General features: G+C 33.5%; 2 protein-coding genes across 2 annotated transcripts in view; one reads left to right on the forward strand and one right to left on the reverse strand.

Moving 5' to 3' along the window:
• Positions 1-23,368, reverse strand: part of LOC134852943 (nicotinamidase-like) — a 484,331-nt gene that overhangs the window by 184,060 nt on the left and 276,903 nt on the right. The gene's annotated exons all lie outside the window — the stretch shown is intronic.
• Positions 20,912-23,368, forward strand: part of LOC134852940 (uncharacterized) — a 343,687-nt gene continuing 341,230 nt past the window's right edge. The window contains exon 1 of the mRNA XM_063868816.1: positions 20,912-20,925. The gene's annotated coding sequence lies outside the window, so the exon portion shown is untranslated. The remainder of the gene's footprint in view (positions 20,926-23,368) is intronic.

Here is a 23,368-nt window from a genome sequence, read left to right on the forward strand (position 1 = left end):
TTTTCCTTCTTTCAATCGAGTTTTGAAAAATTACAAAAATTTACCTGTAGATCCCACACTAACTCCCCCCCACTCTTACCCGTACTACAGTTAGATGTCCCCCAACTAGAAAAAGAGGGGGTACGTCGTGGGTTGGGCGTGGGGGGGGGGGGTGTTGGGCACTTTTTGGAAAATTATTTACTATTGGCCGCCCCTGGACTTGGGGTACGTCGTGGGTTGGGGGGTACGTTCTGGGGGGTTACGTTAGGGGGAGGGGGTACGTTGGGGTGGTACGTTGGGGGGGGGGGGTTAACGTGAGGAAGCTAGACCTATACTTCGACAGTGCTGGACCTATCTTTCGACTGAGTGCTACTGCGCAAATAGACTCAGACTGTGCTCTACCAATGTTCCGACGGTGCTCGACATATGTTACCCGCACTGAAGTTTCATGGATAATAATCGATTATATTAGATTTTCATTGTCAGTCTCAATAAAACAACAAAAAAAAATCGATTATAATCGATTTAAAGTAGATTATAGTGATAAACATTTTTAAGCAATAAAATCCCAATATAATCAATTATAATCGATTTTTTCCAAATAATTTTATCAAAAGAAAAGTATTTCTTTTTAATCGACTATAAAGGATTATAATCTATTTATTCAAATCTTTTTGTGTGTGGTTTTCATTTTTTCATAATTTTGTTTAACTTAGGTTATTTATTTTTTTCTCTCGTTTAATTTAATTTATTCCTATTTTCAATCGAGTTATGAAAAATTAGAAAAAGTTACCTATAGATCCCACACCAACTCCCCCCAACGCTTACCCGTACTACAGTTAGATGTCCCCTAACTAGAGAAAGAGGGGGTACGTCGTGTGTTGGGGTGGGGGGGGGGGGTGGGGCGTTGGGGGGAGTACATTGGGAGGGGGTACGTTGGGGGGATGGGGGTACGTGAGGGGGTACGTTGGGGAGGGGGGGTGCGTTGGGGGATGGGGGTACGTGAGGGGGATACCTCGTGGGTTTGAGGGCACGTTGGGGGGTACGTTATGGGTTGGGGGGGAGGTTAACGTGAGGAACTGGTCAAAAATGCTGTTTTTTGGGCAATTTGGAAATTTACTAACATTGGCCGCCCCTGGATGAACGTGTTCGTTCGAAAGTTGCAAAAACTAGAGTCATTATTTACAAAATTTAATCAATTTTCATGGATTTTTTGTAAAAAAAATAATTAATTATATTGAAAACAAAAATGGATTATATTCGAGTAAAATGGATTATAATGGATTTTCATTTTTCCAAAATAGTCGATTATAATCGATTAAAAATTGATCACGTGATCTAAATTTGGCATGATACTTGATCATATAGACAACATTTTAGTCAACGAAAATCCATTATAATCGATTATTACCCATGAAACTTCGTTGCGGGTACACTGCGTGCTCGGACTATGTTTGACTACCTCCCGAGCCGTGCTGAAACTAAGTTTCTAATCTGAAAATACTGAAACTAAGTTTCTGAAGAACTGATTGGTCATTGTGGAACCTGATCTAAACTATATTTTATGATTGGATAAATTAGATATTTTACCACTGTAAAGTATTTAATACTAACCAATCATGATCCATCTAACTAACAACCCACTTATTTGTAAGTGCTGAAATTACTTGTAATTTCAGCACCAGAGAGATTTGAATTTAACTTAGAAATTAGTTGTCTCTCCAAGAGAACTTTAGCAGCCGCAACAAACCAGTATACCCTAGATCTATTGAGCCTAGCAGAGACTAGTTAAACACCCTGAGACTAGAAAGTATAAGAGTAAGATTAGGATCGGTATTAGACTAAGAAGTTGCACGAATCTATCCGGCCGAAAATAAGATAGCGTGACGAGCAGACGGTGTACCCTATCCGAAATTACTCTATGAGTTAACCACCTCATAACTCATCTGGTGCGACCATAAGTCTCGAAAAAGACCTTAATACCTTAGAATTAACCAAAAATAGATTAGAATTGAGACAAAACATTTTCAAAATGTTATACGATAATAATTTAATCGAAATGTCTCTACGACTCAATAGATCAGAGCCGATATTCCGAACGATAATAGAACTACCGGAATTGGAAGAAGACCTCGAACAAGAGACGACATACGACAAAGTAGAAATTTACCAAATAGTTTTATGATCGTACGGCAAAAGCCAACACAAACTTTTATATTTAGAATCTTATTAGCAATGAATTTAGATTTTCATCTGCAAACATAAAATTTTGAAGTCAATCTTCATGGTCATTTCAGGCGCTAAGCAAAATTATTAATATACAATAACAATTGATAAAAAGATCTCAGATCGTTTTCTTAATTTCTGCAGTCTTATATAAAACATGTTTGAAAAAAATTTATTGAAAATGAAAATAAAAATTAGTAGCATGACAATAAATTGTTAAAAATCATAAAAAATCATCTGTTGTCCCAGCTTCATCACCTAAACATAACAGCAATCATAAGCTCACTAATATCATTAAAAAACTAAATCTTTTTCTTAAATAAATTTAAACCAAATTAAACTTAAATTCACTTAATTTTAAAATTAGATAATCAAGGCTTATCCTTGGATCTCATTAAATTTTCTATTTCACTAAATTTAAAACCTGATCATCAAGGCCTATCCTTGGATCAAAAAGTACAATTTTGTTCTCCCCCAACCACTTGACAAGTGTCTAACAACCTCAAACGTCGATTCACTATCCAACCCTTCCAAAAGACCCAAAACTAATAGAAATTTTTAAATAAAACTAACCATTCAAATTAGGATAAACATTGAAGAACTTCGGTTATTCATCCTTCACTTGAACCCTCCTCTTACCAGACCCAGGATAGATCTTAGATTTAGTAAGTTTAAAATAGTACCTAACGAACTACTTGCGTTCTAATTATACCTGAACCTTGTGGATCGATTTACTATTCTCCAACCCTTGAACACAATCACTACCCCTAAGTAAGATTAAGTAGGTTAACACTTTAGCTTAGACTAGCCATGAGAAAGTAAAAAATCATTCCTCGGAATCGATATACTTTTCTCTCCAACCCTAAATAAAAAGACCCAGGTTAAGCTAACCAAAAAATCGTAAGGACTAACAGTCTAAGAAAATAGAAATACCTAACAACTTTTTGCATCCCTCATCCTAAACCTTATGGCATTCAAAAATCTAGGAAATAAACAAACACTAGTTCTACACAACTGTGAGATAGATAACAAAAAATACGATCTTGTCATCACACCTCATACACAAACAGTTGGATACATTAGAACAAAACGACAAACAATAAAAAGAAAAATTATAAACAAACAAAGACAAATCACACGAAAAAGAATTTCGAAAAATAGAAACGCATTTTCAGAATGAGAAGCCAGCAATTTAGATGAACTCTACAAATTAAAAGAATCAATTAATAAAAATTGTCCCATTCACGATCAATTATATTTTTCCGATTCAGAAACAACTTCAAAATCATCAAAAAGAGGAAAAAGAAGAATAAAAAAGCAATACAAACACAAACCAGTACACTTGTATAATTGGAATCAACCAATTAGACACATTGATAGTTATATATTAACAGTCATCAAACGAAAAAATGAGCCACACTCAAAGTGACGATAGTCCAGATGACGAAGAGATTTACCCCTTCCTCATAGATGCACCCGATAATAAAGGGCAACATGATTTTTGCAAGAATTTACTCGCAAAATTTGTTTGAACCCAGAATCAGTCCATGCAAAGCAGAATTCCTAGATGTAAAAATCAAAAGACAAATTATTGAACATTATTTGAAAGATATATGTAACTTAACACAACAATATGGAATCTACACCATAGAATTCAGCACAACAAATACGAATCATCGTAAATACGTAATTCAAACAGCTGATCTTGAATTAGAATTTTCAAAAGTATTCTTAGAATATATCAAAAGCATACAATATCATAATTCACAAAGAGCAAACTCTATATTCACTAACGAAGTTTTTGCAATAATATATACCTATATTTCTATATTAGAAAAAACAGAATTTCAAAGTATATCACCATTTGAAACATCCAAACATACAAAAGTACGACAAGAAATGACATTATTTTCAACTTTTCTACATATAATCAAAGAAAATTTCACTAAAGATGATGTTTCACAACTCACAAAACATGACTTACAAAAAAATTCGGCATGGTTTTTAATAGATTATTTCACACATAATTTAGACTTAATTTCACAAGCAAGAAAAAATTTTAGACCTCAAAATCCAAATGATGATACTGCCATTACAGAACAATCAGACTACGTTTGGGACCCTGAATGGTCTCATCCTACATTTATAAATATCCCACAGTCTATTTCAAGTCAAGCAATAGGTACAATATCTTACCACAGAGATTATGTAAAAGTAGTACCACTAACCATTGATGCAACACCATTAAACTACAATACATTTTTACCTGATACACGAAATAACAGTTTAAATTCGACCGTCATACACAATGAAAACCTTTATGGAACTAGAAATCTTACACAACAAGATATTCAAACACCATCACACTTCATAAATGAAGAAATTGTCCAAACAACATTAACTACACAACAAAGTATTTCACCAATACATCCAAATTTAACAACACCGAGAAATACAAATACTTCACTGGCACAAGTAACCTTACAATCAACCGTTAAACCTTCGGTTGCTCCAAAATATTCACATATGGATTATCAAACATATAGACCCATGACAGTACCATCAAAATCACGAAAAACGTTCACAAGAAACACTTTTGCAGAACACAATTATAATTATGCACATTCGTCAAAAACAAACTACCCCCCACGAAAAAATAATAATCATGTATGTTCTCACTATTGGGATAACCCAATGACAACAACCAACTCAGTAAATTTTCGAGCTTATTCACATCCTCCACAGAGGATCATAGTGAAAATTACCCATTCTTTCAACAAAACAACAATAAAAAGCAAGCACCTCATCATACAGATTACTTATCATCTGATGATGATTATTTACAACCAGACATTTTTGCACCATATACCCAAGAATATCGCACACAAGGATCGCGACGACCTCATACATATAATAGAATTTTTTCTCCAAACCCAAAAGATACACGAAATCAACAACCAATACATATGCCAAATCCAACTAATAGACAATCTTTTCAACCGATTCAACCACAAAACCCAATGACTATACACTCGTATCAACCAACTCAAACGCAAAATGAAATACCACTTCCATATTATCTTCAGCAACACGAAATAACAAAAAACCAACTGTCAAAATTTACGCAAATGCCAAATGCCGCAGAATCACTACAAATGACAATTAATCCATACCTCATGGGTGGATCATCAATAACATCACATAAACCACTGATGGTATTTACAGGAACAGATCCTGAATATTCTGTAGAAGATTATTTAAATGCAGTAACAGCAAATTTCATTTTAAATATAGGACCTGAACCAATTAATATGCCACTACATCAAAATTGGATATATAGACGCACAGCATTGATACAAACAACCTTAGATGGCGCAGCTCAAAAATGGTTTTCAGTATTACCTATAGAAATAAAATCAGACTAGAAAAGATTTACACAAGAATTTTCAAAAATGTTTGACTCCGAAAGAAATAAACAACACTAAAGAGTTTTTTGTAATGAAATTCGCAGATTGCCAAACGAAACCATCAAACAATTAGCAGTACGTATCGAAACACTAGTACAAAAAGCATATTCACTTAATACACATGACAATAAAAACACAAAAATGACAGAAATTTTAATGATGACCTTAACACCTCAATTAAGGAAAATAGCAATAAAAAAGAGAGCATCTCATCCTTCCTCAATTCGAGAGCCAGATTTAGATTTTCGAAAACTAGTAGACAAACTAGAGCAAACGGAAATCACAATAAATCTTGAAGAAACAGAAAATCTAAAACTTTAATATGTTAATCGAATTGAAACAAATACTACACATATAAATAACATACAGGAATCAGTTGAAAAAAGATTATACCAACAATCAACATCTTGAATAGTAAAATACTAATCAAAGATAAGTACACAAAAACAAAAAATACAGCTCTAACATTTTTTCAAAGATTAAATAAACAACCACCATTCTTCTCAAAATTTTATCCAATTCATAACCAACAACGGAAACACCTGAAACCACTATCAGGAAACATATATAACTTTTCAATAAAACAAGTTCACCAGTATGATAAAAATCAAAATAAACAACAACTTTTTATGTCAGACTTTGAATTTAAACCTATTCACAAGTTTTTCAAAATCACGATTTCATCTATAAAATATTTGAAAAACATGAATTCCGACATCATTTCGCTACACGTGTATAACAATACACCGTATCAAGTAACATTACCCTTAGAACTTTTAGGATATTGCGAAACAAACGCTACAATCTCACCCATACATGAAAAAGCATACCGCGTAAATAATATACTCCAATTATTAGATATTTGCCAATCCACAATTCTTAACGAAGAATTATCCATAAATAACATAATAAGCAATGAAAAGAGAAACACAGATTATTTCACAAAAACACCATATTTTAAACCAACATTCAATATAAACAATTACACAAAAGAACAACAACAATTTTTAACGATGTTTAACTTTGAACACTCACAAATCACACAAATCGAATTTGACAAACTAGCAAAACAACTATTAAAATATTCAACAGTCTACGCAACATCAAAATTTGATGTTGGGAAAATCAGTTCATCACTACATCTCCCGTTAAAACCTGACGCAGTTTTCAAAAAACAAAGAGCTAGTAAAGTACCAATTCATTTACATGACAAATTAAACAGATTACTTGATATTTTAGAACAATACAAAATTATCTCAACAGTAAATAAAGAAGAACAACCAAAAGGTATTACTTTTATTAACCCTGTTATCATCCTAGCAAAAGGAGAATCATTAAAAATAGTTTTAGACGCTAGATACCTCAATTCACTAATAGACGAATCAAAATGCAATTCGCCTATTGAACCAATACAAGTTATTTTAACAAAAATAAACGGAAAATACTTTACAACCGCAGATATGAATAGTGCATACAACCAAATGCCACTAGATGAACAATCACGACGTTTAACACAATTTGTTATTGGAAATCAACAATATGAATTCAACCGCCTATTCTATGGAATTTCCATAGGACCAGCAGCATTTTCAGCTTTTATGAGCAAAAATTTCAGACCACTAATACTCAAGAAAAAAGCAATCACCTATTTAGACGATGTTTTTATGCAATCACAGACAAAAGAAGAAATTTTTATAGTTTTAGAACACTATCATAAAATACTTCAGAACGAAAATTTGAAGGCCGCCCCCAATAAATCACACTTCTTTTTAACACGAGTTAAATTTTTAGGACATAATATAGAAAGAAACACAATCACTCCATTAAAATCACGCATTGATGCTATTCAAAAACTTCAACCACCAACAAACAAAAATAAAATCCAAGAATTTCTTGGAATGTTAATTTTTTTAAGCAAATACGTCTATAAAATGCAATTATATTTAAGACCATTCTATAATATACTCAGACAACAAAATAATTTTGAATGGAATACAGAACATCAAATACGATTTAAAGAAAATAAAAAACTTTTAACTGAACAAATTTCGAATACAATTCCAGATCCAAATCAACCATTCTATGCAATCTGCGATGCTTCGAATTTTGGCATCGGCGCAGCATTACTACAATCACACAGTGGTACAAATAAAATGAACCTTATATCAGCAAATTCCCGATTATTCACTCAAGCAGAGCTACGACTCTCAACTCTAATGAGAGAATGTACAGCTATAATTTATACACTTACAGAATATGAATTTCTGATACTTGGATCAAAACATCCAACAGTTCTATTCACAGATCATAAAGCAATCATTTTTCTCTTTACACAAAAGTCAAATCCCAATCACCGAGTTTATAGATTTCAATTAATTCTAATGAAATTTCCAAACTTACATATAGTTTGGACAGCAGGAAAGAATCTTGCATTACCAGATACATTAAGTCGAAATACACCACCTGAATTAATTACACGAAAAACTACAGTTGAAATACCGAAAAATATAAAATTTTACCTTGCAAAAGACGAAACATCACCCCGACTAGAATGCAAATATGCAGTAAAAACTGACATTGAAAAATCGCAAATAAATAACCTACAACATTTCCCACTTTACTTAGATTGCCAAAATAATCACTATGAAGTTGATCTACTAGGAACATCAACTTTCAAACCAATTCCATACTCACAATGGATAAAAAATAACACCCAACAAAAACGAGTAAAACACAACTCGCATAAAAAAGACCTTTTTCCGTTAATATAAAAAGAAAATTTAACAGATAAAAAAAATTTATCAGGACCACAAAAACAAATAATTCAAAATACACAAAAAATCAAGTCTTTGACCTCCATGACCCACTTGACACAATTCCCCTATCTAAATTAGAAATCGAAAATATTTTTCTCCCTCCAACAGATAAATTTACAATTGAAATCTTGAAAAAATATCAAAATCTTGACCCAGTAATTAGACAACTAAAATCATGGCACAAATACAAAGCTAAGCCCGTAAAGGTAGATACCACAATTTTAGGAAATAAAACACTCCTCCGATATTTCCGAAAATTTAATAATACAACAATTAATGAAAACACAGACCTTCTAGAATATCAATTAAATGACTCTACAGTTCCTTGTCTCCCTTTAAGTATGATTCTAATAGCTTTTAACATTTCACATACACAAAACACTAAAAGAAACTCTGGATCAGAGAAAACATATTCAAATTTTACACAAAATTTTTATTTCCCAAATGCACCAATTTGGATAAAAGTACTATGCAATGATTGTATAGTATGTCAGCTAAATAAACTTATCCCAATCAAAAACAAATAGCACAAAAACAAGATTTTAAAGGACAAAGTTTATATTTTAAATATCGTATTTCATTCGATAAGAAAGGACCAATTTCACCATCCTCTGAAGGAAACGCCTACATTATGGTAATTGTTGATGCATTTACACATTATGTAGCACTCAACCCAGTACCACATTGTAACGCTTATTATGCCTACACAACACTTTATGAACACTGGAATGCCAAATTCGGATTACCCGAAATCTTAGATACAGACAACGGTACAGAATTTATAAATAATGAAATCATCACACTATGTCACTTATATAACATCAAACACAAACCGCGTACATCTCATGCACCTTGGACAAACGGTTTAGTCGAAGGAATGAACCGTTCACTACAGGAATATCTTAGATGTATCATAAATGGAAATGATACAAGATACACAGAATGGTCATCAAATGAAAAATTATTTCCCTTAGCATATAATTCACAAATTACGACAACTTTAGGAATGTCACCATACGAAATGGTTTTTAATCAAAAGCTACGTAAACCAATTATGTTTACAGCAAACTCTCATAAAAATGCACAAGGTCATTGCTAGCCAAATCAGTTTGTTATAACCTACCTGTACACACGCATGACGAAGATCATTTTCATCACCCACAAATCCTTAAATTAGCCTCCGGTACACACACCGAATGGATTTTAAATAGAGATAAAAAACACAATGAAATTTACCAAAGAATAACAAAAAAATTGTTACAAAGGCAAAACAATAACGAACAAAATAATTCACGCTTTACACCAGCCTCAGATTTAAAAATTGGAACATTTGTCTTAATACCTAATTTTAATACACAAAAAGGAATTTCTAAAAAGTTACAACCCCTTCGCAAAGGACCATACCAAATAATTGCCAAACCCACTGACGTCACATGTAAAATCACCGATTCAGACCAAAAAGAAATTGTTCAACATCGGAACAATCTATTGCCTTACTACCCAAAAGAATACGCACTACGCGAAATAACTCAATTATATTCTTTCACAGGTTTAAAATCACCCACATACGGAAAATGAAATAAATGAACAAAACGACATTCACCTTGAAAAACAAAATAAAAAACCAACTACAACCCAAAACAATACAAAAAAACTAAATGAAAGAATACCTCAAAAATAAAGGAAAAATAGAAAAGTGATAGAAAAAATAATACCACAAGAACAAGTCGAGAAATCAGAACATAGAGAGTCATCACGACTTAGAAATCAACCACGTAAAAACTACAAAACATTCATCCCACAATCCAAAATATTAAAGAAAGTTGAATTTCAAAAACAGCTTTAATTTAAAAATTAATAATCTTTGCACCTCTAAATCATTTTGAACTTTCATTTTTCAAAGTAACATGCTGACAAACACGCAACGATTCTAGTTCAAATTTAGCCAATATGATTCATTCAATCCATCCCCTTCTATAACTATAACACCATTTTTTTAGCCGAAAGATATTCAACTCCAGGCATATCTATAACTATAATTTTGCAACCTCCAGGTAAAAAATAAGCAACCTTCTAAAACTTGACAACTAAAATAAATACCACCATAAAATTACAACCCTCCCCTATCTAATAACGCAAAGATCAACAATATTTTCCCAACTCAGACCTCAAAAACCCTCCAACCAAAAATCACAAATTAGCCTAAAGTAAAAAAGGACCATCATCATATAGCCTAAAGTACAAAATTCTCAAAAATACCCCAGATCATCTGAAAAATAAAAATAAAGCAAAGAAGATCTCTCGAACGCCATAAAATAAGCCCCCAACAACTTTTCACAAAACTCAACCCACTTGTCAAAAAATCAATAAATAACTCGACCACACTTGAAAATCGCCCCAAACAACAAAAAATATTCGACCAAGAAATCATTTCTTAAATGCTCTTCTCTCGATCAGTCAATGTCTTTAAACATACGATTTTCAACATTTTTATAAACTTTTTCACAATACTTAAACTTTTATTCATATTTATCTTTGATACCTTTGAAGCCTTTATAATAATTTTAATCGTTTTTTGCAATATTTTTTAAATTTTCTACTCCCTATTTGAAATATATCTCCAACTTTCCCAAATCATTGACCATATTCACAGGTACGATAAACCAAAGTTTATTTAAATGATACGAACCATTTTTAGTAGAACAGATATTTTTTACTATTTGTAATTTTTATAACATTTTTATCATCCCTAAGATTGACAATATGCAAATGTATAAAAAAGGCAATCATAACATTCGCCTTAGCAACAATCCTTTTAATTCTTTTCCTTGAAGAATACTACAATAAACATAAATTTTTTCACTAAGAAAAATCAATCAAGACAACCTTTAAAAATTGCTAACCAACAATCACACAGTCAGTCTTCACCGACATCATCCCAAGAAAACCCGACAATACCTACAACTACCCAAAACCCCCAAACATCTACACGAATTTCTTTTCAAGATAACCCATACACTTTTGAAGAACGACACGCTCGCTTATCTGAACCATTAGAACCAGTTCAGCGACAGGCACCCCTAAGTGAACCAACATATAACTTGTACCCAACATTACCACAAGAATTAAGTAGACTAAGAAATATTAGTCAAAACCAAAATTTAGTTGAAATAAATAGACAAATTATACATCCACGACGAAATAGAAATTTTCAAACCCCCCGAGTTCATTTTGATATACCCCAATCCCCATCACCAAGTACTCCAGAAAACCCAATTAGCATACTACCGGAAACCCCTACACTTCTTTCACAACGTAGCACCTCAAGTATACCCTCAGATTACTTAGGTTCAACACCAACATCTGAACAAATACGTGACAATCCCTGTAAACCCCCCAACCAAACGTCACGACTACCATATTGGACAACACACTCATTCACACAAGGTGAACCAAATTTAATAAATGACCCAATAGATATTTCTACGAATACAACAACATCATCATCACTACCAGAAACATTATCACTACCGTCAACACCATCAATAAGCCAGATTTCATCGACGCCTTTCCCCCTAAATTTTCCAAATAACCTCGACGCTAGATATCGAGAACAATCATCAACAAATATCCCTTTAAGATTAATTTGGAACACGTTCACAGCACCTGCACCATTATCCGGACAACATCCCGAAAGTAACCGACTCCACAATTGGGCACTCCATAGACTACAATATAGACAAGACATCCACGAAGACATTCCTGACCATAACATCCAAATACTCCAACAAAATAGTCTACCATTAAAGTTTGAAATCACGGTTAAACTTAACAACATTGCTCAACATCCTTACCCCTTAAACCCACCCAATATAACAGCTCAATCGCTACCACCACCATTTTTAACAACTGAAGTAATATATAAATACGACAGATACACCAAAAAGACAATTGGTTACATCACATTTTATAACCCATACTCAGGATTATCATACACATGTATATTCTAAAAATATTGATACTTCTACAAATCCTTTTACTAGCATTTTCCGATCAGAACACAAATCCTTCTCCCCGCACAGGACCCCAGGACTTATTAGTAACACAATACGATTGTGAAGAAAATGAACAAAAAACACTACACAAATATGCAATAAATCAAGTATCACAATGCGAAACGGAACCACAAGCTATAGAAACTACAAATGTAATAGCGACACTGTATTCAAAAGCCCGAGCAACAGCAGTCGCAGGATATAAATTTACAGCAACATTTTCCGAAAAGAAAGTACATTGTTCACAAGTTTCAAACGGAAATAAAAACCGACTTGACCACGAATCATTCTACCAAAGTAATATAGAATGACTTCTACATCTAAATCCCGATGATTGTAAAAACGAGCTACTCAGATTAAATATCACAAGAAATAAAAACACCGACAGAAAACTAGTATATTTTCAAGTCTTTGCCGATTCTGTACAGCAAGCAGAACTTGAAAGATATCAAGGACATATAAAACTAGATGAAAAATACCCATACAACGGCTGCGCACACGGAAGATTAACATATGACATACACGATAAGCACTGGATACCACACATTGGTATAAATAATCCATCAAACTGCAAAGCAGACACAAAAAATAAAGGATATCAAGAAATAATGTTTTTCGATTGGAAAATACAACTCGAAAAAATACAACTCACACGAGATTTATCCGACAACACAATGAGCTATCAAGGAATTAGATTACCTTGTAAAAACGATCAAGGTTATTGTGATCCTACAACACGGACACAAGCAACAATTGTTTGGTTTCCCGAAGATACCTGCACAACATTTCAAGTAGCAAAAAAACACGCTCGAATGATAAAATTTCACAAAAATATTTATACAATCAATTCCATATGAACAAGTCCATCCATCACGAAAACAGAGTACTGATTTTCGAAATCTCCATGATATAGAAAATAAATTAACACGTTTCCAAATATATCAAGAAACAGAAATCGCATGCAAATACAGAAACCCACTTCACAAAACACAATATTCTGAAATATTAGTTGAATACGAAAAAGGTTTCTACATGACCACTGGAAAAATAAAATTTGACCCTTATGCCACAGGTCACCCTCTACACGAAGGAATATCATATATACCACTTAACTTTTAAAAAAGTAATGGTCGACCTGGTGGAAAACTAAAGCCACGTGACACTAGAAGCACACGTTTACAAGAACTATCACTAATGAATAATACTTATTTTGGTAATATCCACTATGATATCCACTTAGATATGAAGTTAGACTACACGATTAGTCGAATTTTTTTAAGAAATGTCACTCTCCGAATTAGAAACACTCCACCAACTATGCGAATTAGAAAGAACACAAATCCTACAATCACTCGCACTAGCAGTATTAAAAATACCCTACGCAGGATATTTATTATCAGGAAATAGATCAAATTTTCTAGACTACGGAGGAAACATTTTATAATTTTGTACTTGTACCAAAAACGTATCACCTCTATATGTTTTTGAAGATAAACGATGCTATAAAAGAATCCCTATCTTTTATAAAAATAAGGTACATTTTGTTGACACACTTTCAAGACGAACATATTTTTGGGATACCGCAGTCCCATGTGGATCAAAAAATAGCCACAATGTAGTACAATTGAACCCTGATGAAGATAAATATTATCTTCCTACGCCATACCCCACGTTAATGCAATCACTCAAAAAATTTTCACCCGAAAGCATCAGAGCTATTGCTCGTAATCCAAATATTGATTTACAATCAATTGGAATATATTCAAAATCAGATATCCAACACCACATTAGAACACAACAATTCCAAGATTTATTAACACAAATGGACACTATACAAAGACAATCAATTGACCAAAATTTACGCAAACTTGCCGAAACCGCAGGATTTGCAGATATTTATACACAAGATTATAGCGGATATTTTAAAGACATTAAAGACTATATATACCTAATCGGTGAAAAATACAGAACACAAGATATTTCATCCATAAATATTTTTAGCTTTGTTACACTAAAAAATGAAATTCTCGATTTTCTAGGTTGGCCCTATTACATCTTAGAAAAATTAACTATCCTATACGAAATGTTTAACTTTATAGGATTTCTTTTTTCACTTTTAAAAGGAATCTATAACACATGCGCTATACACACACAGGTAAATAAACAAGCAAGTGTAGCACGCATACTATTTGCAGGATTTTTTGGAATTTTTTCATCATCAATCAACAAAATTCTTCTAGACGCACAAATAAAAGAATATAATACAAAAATAGCGACAAGACAGAGCACATACGACGAAGAAAATAATAACATAGAAGTAACACCAACCGCACCACAGTTGCCACCCCTACCACATAATCATCCATTATCCTTAGTCCCACGTAATTTCCGAAACCTAGCAATAACACATAACCCAAATTTTAGACAAAACATATCGCAAAGCCCCATACAACATATAATGCCACATCGTTCACAAGTTACCTATGAACAAATTATAGAACGACCCCATACCACCGCTTTTCAGTCTCAAAATAATCATTTTTTTAGCCCACGATGAGCCGACAACTTGGATCCCTACACCGCTCAAATTCCCATCCAACCAATCTCCACACTCCAATCCCAATAATCCCACTTTTTGCTTTCCCATCACCCGATTTTCCAACTATTAATATATCATCAAGCATGAATTCGGATACTAATTCAGATATTTCAGTTTTATACTCCATTTCACAACTTAATAACCCTAATATAGAAACCCCTGACGAATTTGCAGACTCCGAACCATCCCCATCCAATAATTTCCAAACCAACTCCTCAGTTTTTTCAAAACCCCCCGTTTCAACCGATCCCACCAAATAACCCACTCCCATCCGTTTCTACTCCTTCTTATGCTTCACAAGTAACCCCAACCTACTCTCCAGCTAATACACCCTAACATCCTCACTATAAATCAAATTTCATCCACAATAGAATCCTCAAACCCACCTATTCTCACACCCTCCTCAGCTTACAGTGCATCATTAGCACAATCATCCACAACCACCGAATCATCAAATAGCACTCACCGAGCTTATCGCACTTTTAAAAGAAAATTCTCGAACCATCTATTCCCGACCAAACCAGGAACAGCCTGCGAATATATAAACCATCCACACCACACCAACACGACAGATTTTCTAGCAATAACCTTACCCTCATTCCCACAATATAATTTAAACCCACCTAACGACACTAACGACACACGTAGTTTTCTAGATGAACATGTTTTAATGCCAACACTTCATTGGACAGCATATTACCATTTTACTAATCCCCTTTGCCTGCCACTATCTAATACTCATAACGATATAGAAAAGAATAAAGATATGCTATATAGACTCACCGCAACACTAACACCTAGACAATTTACTTATATAGGATATAAAAAATCACTAAAAACATTCACTGCACCCCGAGCTAACGAATTTACAATAGAATATTACGACCATAATATCATCCGACCTAATCAAGACCAATTTCTAGATGACGACCGCTTCGCTAACCCACAACTAACAGAAAAATTCTTCATCAAAACGTCATATGTATTCACACTTAATATTTTTGATAGAAAATATGATCACATCATTTCTGAAGCACTAACTGATATTCAAGCTTACGAAAGTTTTAAAGAAAAATTTCAGTTATTTTCACTAACCTTTCACTTCCTTGCACCACATGAACGCGATTTCCACTGTTCACTCGACATTATGTTACGCACTAAACAGACTCATACATATACATACTATCGCTTTATACAAAATCATTTTGATTTACATACTCCATCAAGACAACCACACCATCGTTTTCAGTTTCTTAACTCGAAGTAAACTTCACCATTTTTTCTTAATTTCACCTATTGCATCAAGGGTACTAACCTCCACGGCATCCTCCGCAATTATGACCCAGTAACACAAATGTATATATTTTGTCCCATCACGAAGACCTTTAAGGCCGAAGAATCCAGACCCTTCCTTATCCCACATGAATTTATCCAACCTACAGAAATCCCAATATTAGAATTTATTCACAATACTAAATATAATCACAAAATATATAACCTCATTCAAAACACACCTTATGAGTTTGCAGTAGGCACCGAAGAACTAAAAACCATTAAAGCACTTCAATTGCTTTGGCCACTGCTTCAAACTAAAAACATCATTCGCATACTAGCAAAATTACTAACAACTTCGGACATAAAACACGACATCTTTTCCCACGGCTTTTTCCCAGACGACTAACAGGTAAGTATAATTTAAAAATATTCTTAACTAATAAATTTAATTTAGTACTAACCATTCTTTACTCATGTTTCTTTTACATTTTTAGTCTTCATACCACGATCATCTGCAAAAAACAGAAAAGAAAAATAAAAAATAAACTTGTTAAAATTCTTCTAAATTTCTTTAATATTTTACACAAGATAATATGATGAAATTCATACCAATTGTAGTAAATTAATTTATAAATTATTCCCCCATAAAGCAGTAAATTTAATTATGGTGAAAATTTATAACTTTAAATTTCCCCCAAAAAACTAGCAGTAAAATTGAAATTCTATGTAATAAACTGATAAAATGAAATTGCAGTACTAACCTTTTGATATTTTCATTCACTCGCACAAGAATTCTATTCAAACTCGCACAGCTCGCCCACGAAAAATTGTTTAAATAATGATTTTATGTTTCAAGTTTTCACACTCAACAACTCTAACACACGATTACAAATTTCAAACTTTCCTTTAACCCGGTTGGAAAGGAATTATATACTAAACCAAACTAACCAACGCAGCTTACTAAACAGCACAAATCATAAAATAACACCATGACTAAGAAAAGAAAACCAACGGTACCCAAACCGGATTAACCCAGTTTAAAACTGGATACTTTATTCTTTTGAAGACTATTATAAAGTCTAAGAAAGAAATAATAAAACACAAAAAAGTCGAAAGACAAAAAATAACAAAAACAATTTGATTTTTGAAAAAAGGACACAACCAAAGAAACATAAGAAAGACCAACACAAAACGTTATCACATAACAGGACCTCTCAAAGAAACCGCACGAAACCATACTCCCACTCCTGGCCTAACCCATCAGAGAGGACGTCCTGAGCATGCTCTATAGCCGGCCTAACCCACCGCGCTACATCCACGCTTTGTGACCACACTTATATTTTTAATAAGAGGTACTCAAGGGTGAGTAACTCTTCAAAATAACAGAACTAAAACAAAATGCTTTTGTGAAAACAACTAACTAAATTCATAATTAAAAAACCAAACTAAAAAAATTTTTATAAAATGTAAATCATACCTTGCAGTATATAGATCAACACACAACAACAAAGACGAACATCCAAAGACAAAATGATCCCATTACACTCGAACAAGAATGGCTAACCACAACCGATATGCCGTCCACAATCACAACTCAAAGGATTTAGAGTACGACTTGACTTCGCAGAAAAGGACTTCATTGAACTAGACCAATGACCACCTCGATGTTCAGGTATACGTACAGATCCGAGTTAAAAGGCATCCCTTCCACACACAATCTCCACGCCATTCCCAGACGAGGTTGAACACAAAACAAGTTCTCTACATATACAGAAAAACCCGTCATAGCAAACCATTTTGAAATCAGATTGATTTCATTGGGAAACACAGTCGTTGTCACAAAACGACACAACGATTGATGTCCCTAACTCCAGCGTCCTGGAACTTCTCTAACAAGAGGAACCGGACAAGAATACGATGTTCGCCGAATACCAACGTTCATCATCCATCCTTTGAATTGCAGAAAGATAATTCTAAAAAACTCTGTAAAACCCGGATGGGTGGAACCTGATCTAAACTATATTTTATGATTGGATAAATTGGATATTTTACCACTGTAAAGTATTTAATATTAACCAATCATGATCCATCTAACTAACAACCCACTTATTTGTAAGTGCTGAAATTACTTGTAATTTCAGCACCAGAGAGATTTGAATTTAACTTAGAAATTAGTTGTCTCTCCAAGAGAACTTCAGCAGCCGCAACAAACCAGTATACCCTAGATCTATTGAGCCTAGCAGAGACTAGTTAAACACCCTGAGACTAGAAAGTATAAGAGTAAGATTAGGATCGGTATTAGACTAAGAAGTTGCACGAATCTATCCGGCCGAAAATAAGATAGCGTGACGAGCAGACGGTGTACCCTATCCGAAATTACTCTATGAGTTAACCACACCGGTCATAACTCAATTGTGTACTCCCTGTTTCTTAGTTTAGCAACCTGGCCCAATCTGATGATCGTATTTCGAAGATGGAGCTGAAAATATTTTTATATTCTTCGTCTTTTCCATTGCTATGAAGCAACTGTGAAGCAATGGCCTTCCTAGGCCAATTCTACAAACATTGGGCATTGTGTTTCTAAAAAAACCTAGATTTACAAAATTGCACTTCTAACTGTCTAATTACTCATTGATACTATGTTTTGGTTCCCGAATAAAAACACTGTCACTGCTAAGCAATAGGCGTGGCAATTTTCAAAACATTTGGACCCATGCAGTAACTGTATGTTCGAACTTTTCCGGTGTTTCACTTTTCTGACCAAATGTTTTTAGATCTGTGAGTTTTTGTACAAGTGTTATGACTTTCTGACTATCTGTTTAACGTGCATGATAGAAATTTCTTCGATGTAATATTTTTCTGACCGCACTGATTTTTCTGGCTGTCTGTTTAACTTTCCATGTGACGACAATACCGGCTGTGATTTTCTTATTTAAGTTTGTCTTGTAATCTCCAACACGGCAGACGCTGAAGTTATACGAAATGTTCCGTAGAATCGATTTTCATAACCCACAGACAGGCAAACATTTATCGTTCAATTAGAAGTTCCGCCAACACGATTGCCCTATGAATGTATTATCCGCAACAAACTTTAGTTTTATGTTTTTACTCTTGTTTTACCTTTCTACCAGCAATTGTTTGAGTTTGGTCGCACCATTAGTTGCTAGTGTACTTTTTTGATTAAGTACACTTGCGTGAGCTTGATGGATAGGTATGATGGGTCGTATTTGAGACCAACATAGCTATAATGATTTTTCTCACCAAACACTCTTCACTCTCGCTCTGTCAATGACTAACTTTGTGGGAGAAAATGCCATCAGCTAGTTTATCGACAACCAGACGTTTTCTGGGTTTTTTTCACGATCCGGGTTCGTGCAACAAATCCTGCGATTCAGCTTTTCATAGAAAAGAAAGGGCCGTTTGCTGTTGATCGCCGTAATATTTTGTATAATGGATCATTTGTTACGAGTCAACGGCAATCATAAATGAATATTTCTGACTGTACATTTTTGTGCTAAATGTCAGTTCTGCGCTCTGACCTTGTTCGTTCAATTTGTTACTAACTGCTTGCACACTAATTTCTTCTGTTGATTGTTTCACAGTTTTCAATTGAACAAAATCGATTCGGTACGACAGCGCTGACTTTGATCTCATGAGGTCCATTGTTGACGTAAGTGAAGATGTGTGGGTCTTGATCAGTTGTATTTGTTAATCGTTGATTTGATTGCTGTTTTTTTTTCGGTTTTTATTTTAATCCGCTTTCTCTGTATAAACCAGTGTGAACAGCGCAGATGAAAATTCCTTTCTCCTGTGTGCTTCTTTTTTTTTCTTTTTGATTGTTTTCTTTTCTCACCAGTTGTAATTTTTGCTCTCTCTCCTCAGCTTGATATCAGTGAGTCTATTGGAACCAGTTGAAAACAATTCACTATTTTATAGTTTGATATTTTTCACTAAGAAGTTATTAATCAACCAATCATGATCCATGACTAAAATTCCTAGTTTCAGTCAGAGAAATAATAATAAAAATTGAAATCAGTTAGCTTCTTTTCCCCTCTAAGTTTTCAATTAACAGTGTATCTCTAGATCCGTTGAGACAAGGAAAAATAAAGATATAAGAGGTAGATACGATTGGTATTAGACTAAAAAATTGTACGGGCCTATCCTGCCAAAAAAATATAGACGATGTATCTTTATCTGAAAGTAATCTATTAGCAATCCATCTCGGACCCAAAATCTGCTGGTGCGACCAACAAGTCTCGAGCAGAACTAAAATAACTTAAATATAGAAAAAACCGAATATAACCCGACAAATTCACAAAAAATGAGCTGAGTTTCACGTCTCAATAAGTCTTATTAAGTCAAACCAATACTAAAGACAAACACCCATCACAACGGAGACGAAAACCGAAACCTGCATCGCACAGCGAAAAAACAGACAACGACGACAAAAGTAAAAACAGTTTGTACAGTTTCTACTTTTCTCTTAATGCTACTTAAACTTATTAAATAGAGCAAAAAAAAAACAATTCAAAAAACCGCATATGTCGAGTAATATATGAAAGAATACTGATAATATCCAGATAACTATATAAAAATGATCTACCTCAAACTTTAAATCTGGACTTAAACGAAATCTTGGATCATCAAACTTGGTCAATCAAGTCTTTCCTCGAATCTTTTAACTTCAGTTTCAGATTCAATCCAACCCTTGGTTAATTGTCTAACGACTTGAAAAGTCGATCCACTTTTCAACCCCTCTAAACTACCCAGGACTAGTTGACGAAAAGCCCTTTAAAACCTCAATTTAGTTTCCTCATTTAAATTAGGCTAAACAGCAAAGACTTCGGTAACTCAAGCCTACCTCTTTTCAAAATAAAATCTTAAATAGTATCGACTTTTGTTCTAATTGTAAGTGGAACTTGTTGATTTATTTACTTTTTCGAACACTAGATCAGATCTCATATCGATCCCCATTTAAATAAGATGAACAATGTTTCAATGTAGAAAAAGCACATACTTATGAGAGCAGTAAAACAACATTCTATTGAATCGATATACTCTCTCCCCAACCCGTCTTGCCACAACAATACAAACCGAAAGGTTAGAAGGAGTTTCACCAAAAGAGTAAAAACTAATCGTTTAGGAGCTAGAACAATTAACAATTGGATTGTACATAAACCAATCAAACTAACACTTGTGTCAACATCCAGTTAAGCCAATAAGCAAACGTTGATAGTACACATTTACCTCATCCAATACTCCCGATATAGTTTTCTACTAACACCGAATCAACAAAGAACATGATATATCACAACAAAAAAAAAACAATCAAAAGAGAGAACTCTCCTCTGCAAACAAGAGCAAATTCTAAAAAATCGCTTTTCGAGGAAACCTAAAATAATTTCAGATTCTGTCGGATCAATATTACAGAAGCTCAAATATCTTCAGTATCAAGAAACAAACTAACAAACACGAGAAATTAAGAAAGCCAATTTACCGACTCAGAAGCAACAACAGCTTCAACCATGAAAAATAAACGAAGAAAAAAGCTAAAATTGTATTAAAAAACTTGTACGAACAAACTTTTTTAATCAACCTATCAATTATATTGAAAGTCTCACAATAATAGTAATCTCACTCTAATCACAAAAGATTCTATCCTACCATTCATCATATAACCCGATAGTTCAACCCGTGGACCAATCATCATACAACCCGTGGACAAGTAGAATTTTTTCATAACCTCAAAATAATTTTTTTTCGGAAAGGTAACAGTCCACGCAAAGAAAAAACTCTAGAATAAAAACGAAAAAGACAAGCAACTGACAATTATCTACCAGGTTTATGCAACATAACCTCACAAAATGGAAAAAATACAATCAAATTTCAATCACCAGAACAAAATAGTCAAAAACCTCATTAAGTGCAAACAAATGACATAGATTTGAGTTTGTCAAAAAACTTTCTTGGAGATATTAAAATATACAAAAACGAAATTCACAACGTGCAAAACCTATTTTCACAAACGATGTTTTAACAAAAGCTTACAGCTATGTCTCCATCTTAGAAATAGACGAAGATTATTCTATTTTGTATCACAAACATCACTACATTCTGCAGTAAGAACTGAAAATACGTTAACTTTAAGATTCTTGGATGCAATTCGCAAAAAACTCACTGATACGGAAGTATCATCAATAGCAAAAGTTGTTCTCCAAAAGTTCTTAGCAATCTGATAATTGCCTACTTTCAACGTAACATAGACCTCATAGCGCAATCAAGAAATCAATTCCGTACTACTTTTGACAATTAAGCAATTATGGCATAAGAAACATTTTATGATTGAGACCCTGAATGACATCATGATATGTTAATTATTACACCAAATGGTTTTTCTAGCTCGGCAATATGAACAATTTCAGTTAATATATATTTTTGACAGTTATCCCATTAACACCAGATAGAAGACCATTGAAAAACAAAATAATGTTTTATAAGAGAACAAGTAACACAAGCTTAAGCTCAAACATCATCCCATTTTGCAAACAAAGAAATCGATACCAAAAGGCCAGTCACAACACAGCAAACTGCAAAGAGATGACATAGAATTAAATTTTTCAAATGTTTTATTAAAAGATATTAAATTTATTCATTATCAAATTTCAAAACGTGCAAAATCAATATTCTCAAACGATGTTAAAAAGTCATAGCTATAAATCCACCTTAGCAATAGACAAAAGGTTTTTTGAATTACTATCACAAACATTGTGAAATTACGCATTAAGAACTGTGTTTGCCCTAATTTCAAGATTCTTGAATGCAATTCCCGAAATAATCATAGATACGGAAGCATCATCAATATAAAAAATCGTCCTCCAAAAGTTCATAGCATGGTTTATAATCAACTACTTTCAACATAACTTAAAACGCATAGCTCATTCAAGAAAACAA

The sequence above is a fragment of the Symsagittifera roscoffensis genome, chromosome 8, assembly GCF_963678635.1.
Source record: "Symsagittifera roscoffensis chromosome 8, txSymRosc1.1, whole genome shotgun sequence".
Classification (NCBI taxonomy): domain Eukaryota; kingdom Metazoa; phylum Xenacoelomorpha; order Acoela; family Convolutidae; genus Symsagittifera; species Symsagittifera roscoffensis.